This window comes from Drosophila subobscura, chromosome E (assembly GCF_008121235.1).
Source record: "Drosophila subobscura isolate 14011-0131.10 chromosome E, UCBerk_Dsub_1.0, whole genome shotgun sequence".
NCBI classification, from domain to species: Eukaryota; Metazoa; Arthropoda; class Insecta; order Diptera; family Drosophilidae; genus Drosophila; species Drosophila subobscura.
In genome coordinates this window covers 3,035,626-3,050,302 of record NC_048531.1, presented here as the reverse complement: position 1 = coordinate 3,050,302, position 14,677 = coordinate 3,035,626, and positions in this window count along the sequence as shown.

Below are 14,677 nucleotides of genomic sequence, written 5' to 3'. Positions count from 1 at the left end.
TAGCTGTTGCGTATGTGGATAGTGCTAGAGGTATGTAAACCATAAAATAGTACTCTTAAAAGTAACTAAAATATTCAGCTTCTGATTATTAAAGTCGTTGTAATTAAGTAGAGCAGCAGAATCTTATCACAAGATCACAACAATATTCCCTTCCCAGTGCATGACAAAAATTCGTGGCGCATAAACCGAATTTTATGAGCTATTGTCTGGTACAAAAACCCACTGCCACACACACACACACACACACACAGACAATGCAAACACACACTGGTGCAGTTTATGCGGCTGCTGTTATTTACTGTTATTTGTTTAGCTCTGTATCCCTGTTTATTTTTGAGCTTATTTGTTGCTACTGTTGGCTGTCATTGTTCTGGCCTAGACTGGCGTGCCCCTCGCTCCCTCTATAGGCTGGCTGGCTGGCTGGCTGGCTGGCCGACTTCACAGAATGAAATATTCAAGTACGCATTAAGCCTGCAAGCCCCAGTTCTACATACGTTCTGTGGCAGTAGCAGTGGCAGCTGTAGTTTGAGCCTGCCCCAACCGAGCAGAAATTCCGAGCATTGGGAGGCATTGGTAATTGCAAAATTACCACAAGAGTCTGCATGTGGCTGCTGCATGGCAATTGGAACGGCAATGATTTTTGTTGTACACTCTTCCCTGGAGGGTGAACCCCCCTGCTCGGCCCCACAAACATGGCATATGTTGATTTCAATTGATTCCTGCTTTGTGGCAGCGCTCCGCTGGGCCCGTCCGGCTCCCATTTTGGTTGCACAATACCCGACTGTGCATCACTAACCAGTACGCTGTCTACCATCTCTTGCCTCTCCACTCTCTCTCCACTGGTGGTCAGGTGCACGCTGGTGCATGTGGCAAGGGGGCAAGGGGCAACTGCACAAAGGCATATTATAAATGCCACACTCCAGTCAGGTCCAGGCCGGCAGTCGACTGCTGCTGCTTCCCATTTGCATTGGCTTAAATGGCAGCCATTAAAAGTTTAGCAATTGTTGCCCCCACTCTTCCCTTCGTTCAGCCGCTTGACTTTGCAACATTTTCAAGTCTTATGAAATCCTCTGGAAGCAATAAACATGAATTTTCAATGGAGTGCTCAAGATGTACAACAACTATATTTAATTTGTCTTTTCCTGGCAATAATAATGGCATTGATTCTTTGTGTTAAGCCTCTCCAAGTTGAGTACTCGTAGGTTATGGCTGCCAGGAGCAGAAGAAATTCTATATTTTATTCTTGTTTTTGCGTATTAGATTTATGCGCAGAAATGTTGATATATTTCCAGAAGGAATGGCACAAATTTATAATTGATGGCACATACCATTGTCAATTATCAAATGATTTACTTTTTATGTCTTTTGTTTAATTATAAAAACTGTTCAAATGAAGATCTTGCCTGAGTGCTCTTCTGGGTATGCAAAAGTATTTTCCAACAGTTCTGAATGGAAAAAGCGATATTTAAATGCATTGAATACCCTTAAATACTTAGAGTATTGCGGGAATAAAGTTTTCCATTAAATGGAAAAAGGAACATTTCCTAATCGATTGTCTATTATGTTCACTTGATGGTCGTCGCGTGATTAGCGTGATGTTCTTCGGCCTACCACTTTTAAGGCATTTTGAAGTTATTTAATTAAAGTTCATTTTATACACTGTTATCTGTTCTCGCTCTCATAAACTGTAAGGGTAAAAAAATGAGAATTCCAAACTCAGGTTCACAGTATGTGAGTGCACTTGCAACATCACACAAATGGGTCATTGTTCCTGGCTGTTGGTCATTTTTTGTGGGCTAGCTCTCGAAAGTTTTGCACCCACCTATACCAGAATGAACTATGCGCAATTACTCGGAAGTGAAGTTAACTTTTGCCACTTTCGAGGGGTTTCTGCGGTTCTCTTTTTAATCTGCATAGTTTGCACTTACTGAAATATTAACTCTGGCTGCCCTTTGTTCAATCAAGCAACAATGACAAATGACTTGGCTACATATTTTTTTGGATTTGTATTTTTCTTTCCAACGAAGATGCAAGAACTCTTTTAGCTTCTTTTATGTAACGAGAGAGATAGAGAGAGAGTACGAGTATAAATTAAACTTTTATTAGTGCAAATAAACACAATTAAGTTGAAGGAGCTTACAGAGGCTTTTGGCCTGCTAAATGTTTTGCTATGCAAATTGAAATAGTTTGCGAAAATGTACTAAGTAGAAACATGTAATGGTTGTTGGTGGGTCGACCAGGGCTGATGGGTCACAGTAGACATACAGAGGAAGGGGAGAGGAGCGGCGGCTTCAATGCATATTTGGGTTGAAGCTTGCTGCAGATGGGAAAGGAAAGTCTGTCGGCATGCAAAAGGAATATTTAAGTTGCGTTCCGGAATCTGTAGATGTTTATTAATTGTTTTGGAATTTAAATAGAAACATAAAGGAAAAAGAGACTCTAATGAGGATCCCCTATAAAAATAATTTCCTAAGGTAACTCATGGTTTTGCCATCCCAAACGCAATTCCATTGCTCTGTTCAAGGGTGAGGATTCTAACCACATATCCTGTACAGATTCTAATCCCTGCAACTGCCATTCACAGTGAAGCGTAAACACCAAAGCACAGCATAGCAGAGTCATTGAGGCAGTCACAGAGCTGCAATAAATGTTCCTTCCTTTTTGGGTGGTTTCTTTTCCGCTGCTGCAACGACAGCCACAAAATATGAACTTGTGTCCTGGAGCAGGGACTGGCGCTGTTGCTGCTCCTTGGGACTGTGGCCTGCTTATTGAAACGAACATTTTGTATAATTGAAGTATACGAAATTTCCAACAGTTGACTGAACAAATCTAACGACGTTGGTCGGTCCTTAACAATGGAAAATGCCATCGCATCGGGAATAGTTTGCTGGCTTCTGCCTGAGCTGTAATTGGAATTCGGTGGCGGTGCAGCAAAAATTGATAAATATTGATGGAAGTTTACCCCTCGCTCTCTCTCTGCCTCTCTCTCTGTCTCCTCTGTTGTATATTAAATAAAAATGGGGGAGCACTCGTGGCTTGTTTGCCACTTTCCGCTAAGTAGTTTACTTTGCTTTTGGCCATAATTGAAATGCCAACGCTGTGAAGTGTGAAGTGCTTGCACTGCACTGCGTACTATTCAGGAATTCTTTCTTGTATCTGATTATCCTATATCCTATGGGGCATATTGAGTTTGGTCATGATTATGTAACAACTGTTGGGGGAGCTCGTTGATAGCCAGAAAATAAAAGGTAACTAACAACTGTAGTGATTTCTAGGTAAAAGACTTGAGACGCCAAATGACAAAAGCCAACTCCTAGAAATGGCTTGATCTAGTTGATTATTCAGCAAACGATTCAACTCAAATAATTGCTTTATCTTCATCAGACAATCATGGGTAAATGGTATGTCATAGTCGAACACATTGCATTTTGTATGTGGAGTTTTTGTTGCTATATTTATACTTCCAACTCGACTGCATTTATAAATTGCAATCATTGTCGCAGCTTTTTCTGCTTCCTGGCGTGCATCTTCTGCCAGCCCCTCGCTCTCTCTCTCTCCTTATTCTTCCTCAACTTTTACTCGTTTTGGTCTCCGTTTTCTTCATCTTCGTTTTTGTATCGCATTGCAATCGCATCAAGTAGAAAAACCAATTTGCAGCTATCAAAACGAGACTGCGAATGGGACAAGCGAAGTGGCACCGATTGATCGATTTGTTGCCGTTGTTGTTGCCGTTTTTTGGTACCCTATGCAGAGAGTACTTCGAGTTTGAACAGCTGTTTGCCTGTCTTCTTCCCTGAAGACTATCCAACTAAGTAGTGCATTGCAGAGGCCTGTTAGCATGAGCAAGTTTCTCTATGCATATTAGCTCCATAATATTTGATTGAAATTAATTTGCTTCAAGGGTATCTTGAGCTGCGGCACCCGATGTTTGCCTATTTGCCGAGGAATTTGTGTTGGCGCGTTTGACTGTGCAGCAATTTCAGACCAGTTAATAATGCCATAAGCAAAGGAGCTGGTAGAGCGGATAAGATTATTTGATTCCTCTTGACATACTTGAATTTCGCATGCTCTCTGCCGTTTGCTGCTGTCTCATTGCTGGTGGTTGGCCCTCATTTGCCCCGAAACTTATGGCCGCATAAAGCTCAAAGACAAATGTGCAGATGGAAGTCGATAGCACTAGATTAACGTGTGTGAAGAGGGACCAGCGTTACGGAGGAACGGGACTATGTAAATGAGACCACACATATACACACATAAGCAGAGCTGGAAAGGTGTCGTGGGTGGGGGCTGGTGGGCTGACTTTGGCTTGGCGGTGCTAATGAAGGCAGAGAAGAAACCGCCGATGCCGGCGCACAATCACGAAAGCAAATAGGCAAACAAACGGCACAATCCCACACGGTTGAGGGTGGGGCAGAGATATACGAGTGGCAGTAGTGAGTCAGCCTTTTCGAAGGGAGACTCTTCCTAGAGTCCTGTTTACCGTTTAGCTTATCGCTGCTTAGCTTAATTAAAGCGCTTGACGTTTGGGCCAATTGGCAGTTGAACTTTGATTTTTCGGACTAGCTTTAGTCTCTCTTAGCCTCCAAAATAAATATGTATTAGTCGAGTTAGGTGTCGGATGGTTAATTAGGGTAGCCTTTCCACCTACCCGACACCCACATTCGCAGACAAGCCAGGAGCTATTCCCCATTCAAAGCAGGGTCATACTTTGCTGAGGGAGCTGGCTACTTTTCAAATGGAATTCTCATTCAGGACTCGCCCATTGTTGATTTGAATGATGGAGCAGAGCAGACAAACATCCGGATGGCTGGCTGGCTGGCTGGCCTCTTTTCGGCTTGGCTTTGTAATGCTGCCACAGATACTCGTACAGTAGCGTAAAGTATCATTAATAAAAATAATGCCACAAGAAGAATAGAGCTCCACCTCACTCGCACAAATGCCGAAGCAGAGAGAGGCAGAGAGAGGCAGAGAGCTAGTAGTAGCACGAGTTGGGCGGAGAATACGGACATAAGCGGCAGCATCAGAACGTCTCTAATTGAATTTCTTATGGTCCATTAACTGTCAGGACCGAAATCCTCTAGCAGCCAAAACGGCGACCCTCAGATAGGGACAGGGAGGGGACACGGACAGGAAGAGGAGCCAAGGTGAAACTGCTGCTTGAGGAACCAACTGAATGAGTAAGCAAGGAAAACCGTAAACGTGACAGTTTTTAACAAAATTTAAGATGTCAGCATGATATATCGTTTAATTTATGTATTGCATGGGTGTGTGTGTGTGTGTGTGCGTATATATCGTCGTTCTTCCTCCCACGCCTTCGGCCTGCTGTCATTCTGCTCTCTGATGACTCTCAGTCAATGGCAAAATCCAAGTGGAAAATTTAATAAAAGCATTTAGCAAGCACTTTTGACGGACAGCTTAAATATGAAAATATAATTAGAGCACAGGTCGAGTGGAGGAGCAGCAGAAGCTCATGCTGAAGAAGAGTCGAAGAAGAATGTGGCACAGGAGCAGGAGGAGGAGGAGGAAGACGTTGCATTCCATAATAATAAATAACATTAATCAGCAGATAAAATACGTATATAGGGTCGGGCGGGCACACGGCATTTCGTTCAGCTTCCGTTTTGCATATTTTGAGCCATGCCCCCCGCGTTTCCTATTTCGAAATTTCCTCCTCCGACCATTCACAATATCGGTGGAGACGGGGGAAAACTGCAACGGGGGCGGGAAATGGGTGAAAAGTCACCCAGGTAAAGCTTGAAATTCCCCTTCCTGTTTGCGCTGTTTGCGAATTATTTATGCAAATATCTACAGGCAACGGCCTTAAAGACACTTTAATGTGTTTTTTGTTCTTGTTTGCCTCGTTCGACTCCGACTCCGACACCGTCTTTGACTCCTTCTCTGGCTCCTATTTTTACTATTTCTACGGCATTTGTGAATGAATTTCAGGAAGCTTTACGCTCCAGTGCCTTCGAATAGCCTCCGAAATGCCTGGGAAATTTTCAAAACATTTTCATTTAAGCTACAGCTGGCCTAATCCTCACCCAGGCAACCATGTTTTGGGACTTGCACCGGCTTTACGTTTCCGTTCCCATTTTCAATTCCATTTCCAATGATTTTTGTTGCCTCTTTTCTCCAAGCACTGCCTGCAAGCCACGAAATAATGAACAATTATGCCCAATTACGAAGGCAATCCAATCCGGATTGCCTCTAACGTTTTTCAACAGCCACTACGGAAGCCACTTTTCGGCTGTGTTTCACGGCGTATGCGTAATGTGCATGGAGGAGGGTAACGAGGAGTTGAATCGATGGTGAGCCATAAAGTGGGGCGTGTGCCCGTCTTGCAGCTTGAGGTTGCATAATTAGGGCATCGCCTCAGGGGGGTGCTCGTCACAGTGGGAGTCGAGTCCTGCAGTTGGGCTTATTGCAAATCCTTACCACTAGTTGCGCCTACAGCGAATATTCATGCCAGACACGTACGGCTGCCTGATCCGCATGCCGCGGGGTGGGCAGCGCAATGTCAATGCCACAGAGACACCGGGGTATTGGAATATCCTCCTGGGGGAACTGCACCCTGGGGCACAGTTAATAATAATTGCTTGCCTGGCATTGAACATGAACCTTCATCAGTTCGGGGATTACTTCGGTCCGAGTTTGTTAAAGTTGTCACGTCGCCGCAAGTCTCTCCAAATAAATATCTACGAAGGTGTCATTCGGTCCCATACTCGCGCGACCAATAAAGTTGGATTTTAAAAATGAATTCCACAGCCCCACGAAGCTACCTCCCTCCATATCTGGACCCTGCTAATAATGGGGAGAAACTTTGGCTTTAATAAGTTATAGCGTCAGTTTTCTACGCACACTCGGAGATGAAAGGGCAACCAAACTGAGCTAATGCTGTGAAAGCAAAATTTCGGCGAAACAAATGCAATTTTCCCACTGGCAATCAGCCATGACTCTGGGCCAGAAGCATACGCACTTAATTAATTTCAATTAGCAACATATACAAAGCTCTCTCTCTCCCTCTATGTGTTCATCCCATCTCTCTGGTGCTAACTAACTTTTTAATACACTTGCGGAGAGTACCACAGAGACCTGTAGATATTCGTATTATAGTCTCGTGGCAGATGAAGTCGAGTCTATTAAATTTAGTTTCTTATCTTGTCAGAACTGTCAAAATTAGATGGCTTTATTGTGAGTAGGAGTAGCTGTCATGTCATAGCATCCGTGAGGAAAGGGTATAAAACGTTTCGGTAGTCTTCCTTTTCCTGCCGCTCTTTCCAAGACGAGAGAGAGAAAGTGGGAGTGTGAGCGATGCTTGAGCGCAAATTGATTGTATTGTGCACGTGTTTGTGTCTGCTCTTCCATATGAAAATTCCTGCTTCAGAGGAAATTTTAAATACAAGTGTACCGACATACCTACATACGCACAAATGTAGGTACATACATACATTTTACATACATGTGGGATGTGTGTATGCTCGTGCAAGGGTATAAATATCCAAAGGCATTCTGAGAGGAGCCAGCCTCGTGGATGCCGCCCATGTATGTGTCTCGATTTCACTCGATTCTCCAAGGAGACTTGGCTCTGGCTTTTTTTTATGTGCAGACAAATAACTCTGCGGCTTCAGAGCTCGTTCCCTTTTCCCCCCTTTCCCACTGTCTCACGCTGCGGCCTCCCTCAGATGCTTTCCCCCGTACAAGTGCAATAAACTTGCCTCTGACTTTGATTGACAGCTCTGGGGTTTCCATCCACCAAAGGTGGCAGCTACAAAATTGGCATTTTCATTCGATTTAAATGCATTAAAGAAATATATACCTGTGTACATATGAAACTCCCGCTCCCTTAAATACATATTTTTGCAAGCTCGTAACAAATAAATAAGGACAACAAAAATCAACAAAATTAGTAAACAAAATTAGAAACAAAATGGAAAATAAATTTCAAAATTTCATCATGACCAAAGAACAAACAACAGTTTAGTTTTGTAGTTTTTTAGTTCGCAGATGAATGGAATACCCTTTCCACATCTCAACAGCCTTAAAGCTGTGACGCGGACTGTCGATAACTCAGCAAAAATAAACTCTAAGCTAAACAATTCCCAGGATGGCTGCTTGATTACATTCACTGCACAAACAAAACGACTGGGAAATAGATTCAGAATCGGTTTTCAGTTCGCACTGCCAAACTCAAACTTGGTAATACTATGCAAATTATAATTATGGCCCCATTCTCGCTCCCAACACTTCTGGAGCACAGTATGAATGTATGTACATCCAGACAGTAGAAACAGAGCAGAAATTGCAATGTTTATGCTATGCAAATTGTGTTCCCTAGTGCTGAGAGAACTGCTGGGAATGCTACCCCCGCCGAATGGCGTGTAATTCTCGTGTTTTGATGTAGAATGAACATCGATCCGCTGAAATCAATTCCGCTCTCATGAATAATATATGAACTTCCGCCTGGCACGTTTGCACACCGAACAATTGGGAACAAATTAACTGAACGAGTACGATGTGAGTATGTGATGAATGCATATTTTAATTACTCATCTGGCTTACGATGCGGCAAATTGCTCATATTGCACTTGTCCTGAACTGCACGAGTGTCTGTCTTCTTTGCTGGCGGAAGAAAGATTTATTCAAGTTTGACTGGCAATTATTGTTATTTATTGGGGGCCAGTTGCTGCTAGTTGAAATTCGAACATTTTGTGTGAACTGTGCAGAATTTAGATTGGATTTGGTCTGGAGAACTGGTCATGACGATGATGTTCCACTCAGATTTTGATTGCCTACTGTCACATGCAAATGACACTCAATAAGATTAGCCCCATAATTCTAAGCCATTGCATCACCCGTCCGTCCAGCACTGTGTGTGCGACTGATCTGGGCTTAAAGCAATCGTATTTGCAACAATTCAAATTTGCTCAGGCCTCGACTCCCCGGACTCGACAACAATTGCAATTGCATCAAGAGTTACTCAAAGTTCAGAAGTTGGTCAAGCATTTTGCAAATAAACCTCTGCCCCAGCTTCAGCTTCAGCTCCAGCTTCAACCATTCCGGCCATTCATCTGTCGACCAGGCCAACGCATTTATTACTTATTCAAGTTTTGCTCGGTCTGGATATCGGGCAGGATGCAGGTCCGAGGCGCGGCAAACTTTTCATTAGCCGGCTCAAGGGTCAGGTAAGTGTGCTAATTGTTCGGATGAGAATGGCAACATTTTTCAAAAGTTGCCCCTTGGCAGCAATTCTTGGCGGAGTCTCTGGACTGTGAAAAGGTTTTTCCATTATTGGCAGCGATATTGATTCCATGGCACTAATTAATAAGCACTTTCGAATGATATTTAAAGTCGAGTTAGTTATTCGGCAGCAACCCTGCTCTACCCTTTCCCGGTGTAATTTGGCGAGCATTTATTTAATTTATGCAAACAATTAATTATGTAGCTGCACGTTTGCAATTTCATTAAATGCGCGTTTATTAATGTCAACAGAAACAGCAATAGCAACAGAAACAATATGAGCGGAAAGCGAATAATTAATGCCGTAAAATGTGAATAATTTTGCAAATCTACGAACCGAACATTGTAGCAGCTCCTGGGGCGGGACTTGAGTTTGTAGGGGGCAGGTAACTGAGCAATAAATTCCCAGTGGCATATGTTTGTGTGTGTATGGGGCAAAGGATTTAAGCTTTAAGCTCTCCGCTTTATTAAATCGCATATTTCGTTGGATTTTTGAAGGCACTCAACTCCCCGCTCTCCGCTCTACACTCATAAATCATTCGCATTAATAAATGTTTTTAAAGGGTACTCGCGGTGTTCAAGGGTATACTGTGCAAAAGAAAATGAACGCAACAGGCGGCGAAAAGTGTTTTATATCTTCTCTAAATAAATATTTATTTATGTATATTCGTTGACCAGCATCAAAAGTGTAATATCGAATCTGAAAAATCAATTAAATTCGAAAGCAGTGCCTAACTCAAAACTCACTCAAAGAACTTATATTTCCGAACAGTGAGTATCTCTTAGTCGAAATCTCAGATATAGGGTACTTAATATGTACGTTTTTGTTGTTACAAGTTAAATACTGAAACAAACATTTTGCATTTGTTGCAACCATAAAACATTAACGAGGGCTCAAGCAGCAGCTGCTGCATGTGTGAGTTGAGCAGCAAATAAATAAATGCCATAAAATACATATAATAATTGTATTGGGATGTGTGCGTGTGTCTGACAAGGTCTCTCATAAATGGAAGTAGCTGTAAGTAGCTTAAAAAGGGTTTAAGGTCTTCAATTTAGCCATTTGAATTGGCACCAATTATATTTCTTTTAATTTGAAGCCTTGCAATGGACAATAAAATTAGTTTTAATAATCCGCTTCCTCCCTATGCACATGCCAAGCTTGCAGGCCGAACCCAGATCGCAAACTCTCATAGGTCTAAGCTATAGACTCTAGCAGCTACCTGCTAGCCACCTGCGCAGTTTGTCAAAGAGAACACTGTAACTCATAACAGGTGTGAGCTAACAGAGCAAAACCCAATTCTCTAGCGGCGTTACAGAGGCATTTTAACTTTGAAGCAAGCTTACAGCGAAAGATCATAACAGAGTGACAGAATCTGCGACTCGACCACACGCTTTAAGTTGGTTTTAGACGATGTATCGGACTCACGAGATCATGTGTACATGTGACGTTTACAATCTCATTTTAAACATAGCGTGCATTTTCCAATACATAAAAGCTCAACATGAGTCCGACGCATCGTCTAAAATAGAGCTCGGCTCACGAGCGATTAGTGATTCCTACCAATGCCAACTTTTGGCTTAACAAATACCCATCAGAGCTAACAGCTCTGTTAATAAGCTTCCAACTTAACAGTGGTAAGCTCTGTTAATTTTTGGACTACAAAGCTTTGAAGGTAAATGTTTTTTGGATACATCGTGGATAAAAATATTTAATTTCAGGTACTTTTGAAAAAATGTGCTTTGGCCAGAAAAAGTGATAAAATTCCCCATAGTGCGATCAAATTTTAGAAATCTGACTGGGAATATCCGTATGGCAATGTCAACTGAAATGTCGAATGGAAAAGTAAACTTCAAATAAAAGAATCTCAAACTGTTTTATTGAACGGATGTCCGTACCTTTTCTGAATGAAACTATATTCGACTGGTCCGAACTTTTGCGCGTGGAGCGGAAACATAGCGCAGACATTAAATTGGTAGGGACATCGGCTCTGCAATGAGAAAAAGTAAATTGTCCGGTGATTCCTTTTAAGAGTTCAAGGGCTTCAGTGCGGCCTGGTCACAGTCTATTGGTTTCACTATGAGTTTTTGTACTTCTGTAGAGTGGGCGGAAATCAAATACTTTTGCTTTTAATCACAGATATAGTTAAAAATTCTCGTGAACCCTTAGCATTTAAGTATTTAAATTTGATTTCTTGTGGGAGCCTCCTGGCTATATGACTCCATTTAAATAAAGTTGACCCCAAGATTTTCCAGTAAATTATCTGAAAAGAGACAAGTCCATTCATGCTGCCGGCTTCCTCAGTTCCTAAACGCATTTCCGAGAATATCACCACCCACGACCATTTACATTCATTTGGGGAGGCAACTGGCGTGCCGTTTACATGTTGAAAGCATTGAATTAGTACACCCCGAAGTACACCTCGGTCTGTAATAGAGATTTAGAGCGGACAATAAAGCGAGTGGCACAGCTCAGCTCATGACATCAAAAGAGATTGTTCCCCAGATACTTTAACAAGGCCAGGAAAATGCTCGCTGCTCTGTCTCCACTTGCTACTCCCCCATCTTCGGAGGGATATGGCCAGTAGATACAATCGTATGAGTACGAGTATGTAGATATGTATGTATGTAACATGTTCCAGACTCCTATGTCTGTCTTGTGCCCGTCGTCCCGTCATCAAAGTGAACCATAAAACTTATGCAAGGCAGTGGGAGTGAGGCCAGTTGGACAGGCGGAGGCTAATTACGAAGACCCTAATGAAAAATCCAACACTCATGGCCAACAAACTTTGCCTTTTGCATGCGTGCTGCATGGGGCATGAGGCATGCGGCAAGTTTTTAATTAAATAAAGTCGCTTTCAATTTTTATGGGATGTTCCCTTGTCAGCTCCAGAAGTTGGGCTCGGCAGTGCGTTTGCGTTTGTGCAACCGAAAACTTCAACGGCAACTTCAAATCAAGTTTGGGCTGAACTTTAAGTTCCATGCTGCTGCTGCACTCTGCTGCGCATCCACTCTCATGGAACGATTCGAAATGTCCTTTAGCTGGATCTGGATTAACTTTGTCTTAGTTCATCAGAATGCAAACATTCCTAGGCCAGGAATATAGTGGAGTGGAGCGGGAGGAGGAGGTGGTGTGGAGGGGGTGAACTAATAACAAAATATAAACAATTTGCGGCCACATGAAAACTTCCTTTTTGGCGTGGGAGGAAAGTGGAAATTGGAATATAAAGAGCTGCAGGTGGAGGGAGCTTGGAGCTCCAGCCGGCCACGCAGTTGGGACCATGAAAAGATAGGTAAACAAAATCACGTTGGGCAAATATTATTCCGTTTGCACGACTCATGAGTCCTGACTCTCCTGGCGCTCGCCTTTCCTGGCTTTTCCAGCTTTTCCGCCTTTCTGCCTAGGGGGGATTTACTCGGGTTTTCCGTTTTCGTTTTTGTATTAGAAAACAAATTTAAATTTTGATATTTCCAGTTTGCATCTGTTTGCTGACGCCATTGTCAGACAGATAATGATGAAAAACACCAAAAACCTGTGGGTTTGTATACCAGAGACCAGGGAAAAGACTGCCAGAGTTGCTCCACCCGAAAGTGGAAAACAATTGAAAGCTGAGGAAAGCACTGACAAACCCATAGAGAGTGTAGATATTTGTACATAATTTCGAGTCTCAAAAAGGAACCAGAGCAACTCTGTGTAGATTTTCGCATTTCTGCCACTCTTTTGCCTTTTTGCCATCATTTTAAAGATATTATCTAATATTTATGTATTTTAGTTCGCCATTTGTTGGAAATATCAAAATAGAAAGCGTTTCAGCTGGTTTAAAATTGGAAATTTGCTCGTCAAATTGGACAAATTATTGGGAATTTCAACAATCGGATTCCGTGTGCATAAGTCACAAATCATAGAAGAGCATTTTTATGTCATGTCAATAACTTACTCGAGCACGTTCCACCAACACCCGGCTCATTTTTTTTCTCTCTCCTTCTCGCGACCCACCAACCCAACCTCTCCAACAATTGACAATGCGTTCAACGTACAATATTTTGTCGTATTGTCGATTTTTGTACACAGTGCTCCGTGCTCGCACAAATATGTTTCTCTGTGGATGTTTGTGCATGTGCAGGAAGGACATCTTACGGTCCGGCCATGAGTTATATTTTTGGTATGCCAACTCGAAAATCCTGTCAAGCAGCTGTCAGAACGGGTTGGCATTGGCTGCTCAAGCTGCTGCAGGTCCTGCCTTGATGCTGTTCCTTCTCGAAGTTCTCCTTTTGTGCTGCATTCAACTGTCACTTGGATTTGCAGGCAGAGGCACACGTGTGCACTGCTCGTTTCATCTTCAGTTTTATCATGCAGCAGAGCCATAAAGCAGACGCAAATACGTTCAAATATGGCAAAAGAGAATAGGGCAGAGCTCGTTGTCCCGTTGGCCAAGACAGATGACAGATTGCTACAGCTTTAAGCGCCATCTCTTGATGCATTGAGTTCGGAAATGACCGGCGTGGATGATTATCAACTGCTGTCAGGCACAATGCAAGCAAAACAATTTTGTGTGTGCTACAAATCGACATTAAAAAGGATTCCTGTATTCCTATTACCCGTAAGCAGCTTTTCCTCCTATTTCTGTTTAATTTTCTCACAATCTAATATCAATATGCCACAGAGAGTGCGAAGAGGTAAACTTGCCGATAGGTAAGCAAAGCATTTGGCCACCCAGTGGCCTTCTCTTCCTTCTCCTGTGTACGCACCGTATGCCAGTGGGCGACGCATTCAAAAGAGCATTGATACTCGTACTGCTCAAAAACATATTCGTTTCAATTGCTCTCTATATATTTCTCTCTCAAACATTCACTTAAACGGGGTTTTACTCCCCAAAGTACAGTCATACAGAGCTAATGCCATGTAAAATGGATTGAAACTGTACATTTCCTTGCAGCTGCAACAACATGCAAGGGTTTGTGGTGGTTGTTCACCAAGAGAAAGTACCAGTGGCAGTGGCAGTAGCAGTGGCAGTGTCAGAAGCGTCTTCTACTTGTAAGCTGTGGAAAATCCTTGGCGCTTTATTTTCATTTTGATTGCCGTTCAAAATGCCGTTCGCCGAATGGGGTGCAAAAGTGTGAAAGCGCAACCCAAAATGTTCCTTCAATTAAGAAAGCCAAACAAAGAGAGAGAGAGAGAGTCGGAGATAGCGTTAGAGATGGAGAGAGTGAAAAAGAGGGAGAGGAGAAAGAACAGGTTGTTGGTTAGCTTTCGGCTTGTAAGCTGCATTTAGCCCTATTCGAAGTCTCTTCCCTGCCTTTTACTTTTGGTTTGAGTAATTTAAAACTCAATGGCAGTTGACTGTTAATTTTAGTTTTCCCTGAAGTTTTCCCTTAAATATTTTATATCCTTGGTCTACCACGGTGGCAGTCTGAAGGTTGGTGGCAGAGAGGAGGTGGCCCG